The sequence below is a fragment of the Pundamilia nyererei genome, unplaced genomic scaffold (genome assembly GCF_000239375.1).
Source record: "Pundamilia nyererei isolate P.nyererei 1_Seehausen unplaced genomic scaffold, PunNye1.0 scaffold00113, whole genome shotgun sequence".
Taxonomy (NCBI): domain Eukaryota; kingdom Metazoa; phylum Chordata; class Actinopteri; order Cichliformes; family Cichlidae; genus Pundamilia; species Pundamilia nyererei.
Window position 1 is genome coordinate 2,140,979 of NW_005187514.1, and position 1,619 is coordinate 2,142,597.

The window sequence follows — 1,619 nt, forward strand, 5'->3', positions numbered from 1 at the left end:
TGAGTCCACTGTCAGAGGCCATAAGAAGATCATTTGTAACCTTCACTAAAGCTGTTTCTGTGCTGTGATGAGCTCTGAAACCTGACTGAAACTCCTTAAATAAACCATTCCTCTGCCGATGATCAGTTAGCTGTTTGACAACTACTCTTTCAAGGATGTTTGATATGAAAGGAAGGTTGGAGATTGGCCTGTAATTAGCTAAGACTGCTGGGTCTAGAGATGGCTTTTTGAGTAAAGGTTTAAATACTGCCAGCTTGAAGGCCTGTGGTACATAGCCAATTATTAGAGATAGGTTGATCAGATTTAAGATTAAAGCATTAATTATTGGCAGGACTTCTTTGAGCAGTTTTGTAGGAATGGGGTCTAAAAGACACGTTGATGGTTTGGAGGAAGAAATTATTGAAGTTAACCCAGAAAGATCAATTGGAGAAAAAGAGTCCAAATGAATATCAGTGGTACTAAGAGTAGCTGTAGATGATATTACATCTGTGGGATGATTATTGGTAATTTTTTTCTCTAATGATAAAAATTTTATTTGTGAAGAAGTTTATGAAGTCATTACTAGTTAACGTTAAAGGGATGGTTTGCTCAATAGAGCTCTGACTGTTTGTCAGCCTGGCTACAGTGCTGAAGAGAAACCTGGCGTTGTTCTTATTTTCTTCAATCAGTGACAAATAGTAAGATGTTCTGGCTTTGCGGAGGGCTTTCTTATAAAGCCCTGATGAGGTACAACACAAATACTATGGCAAGGGGGAGCCAGGACGCCAGCAGGAGATATTATCATCCCCACCCGAGATTTTTTTGTTGTTTTTGTTTTTTGTTTTTTGCGTATAATAAGTTTCCATTATGTATTGTGACCATGATTTGTGTAAAGTGATTTCAATTAATAATAATTAAAAAAAAGATTTCTGCTGCTTTGTTCTTACTTCTTTTCTTTTTTTTCTTATTTTGTTAATAAATACATCATTTTTGTAACCACTGCTATGCTGTGTATCACAAAGAGCAGCAGCCCACCATAACTCTTAAAGTAGGAAAACAAGAAGCTTCATCAACTATTCTTTATCTATTTTCCATATTATTACAGACATGTTTTAAGTTTTCATCTGGGAAATTAGAACAAAATGATGATTTTATAATCCTATCTTGAAATCAGAGTACTCTGAATTTTACCTATGTAAAAGTTCAGCAACAACTAAAATAATTATTTGGCAGACGAAACTTTTTGATGATGATGTTTATGTTTAAGTTCATTAGGTTAGCTAAGTTCACTTGTTTATCAGATGCCCCTCGTGTTTTCTACCCCTGTATTGAAGTTTACCTTACCCTTTATGTGTTTCATGTTTGTGTGTCTTATGTTATCAAGTCCTCCAGTCTTCGCTGTGTGTTCGTGTTTAATCTGTTTTATCAAAGAACTGAAGTTTCTTTTATTTATTTTTTTAAATGATATGTAGTGAGCCTGAGGCTCAGTGCCCTTTTATCCTTTTAAATGTGTTGTGTCCTGTGCAGTGATGGGCAGTAATGCGTTACAGTAATCAGATTACTTTTTCAAGTAACGAGTAAAGTAAGGGATTACTATTGCAAAAAAGGTAATTAGATTACTGTTACTCTCCGTAAGCGTT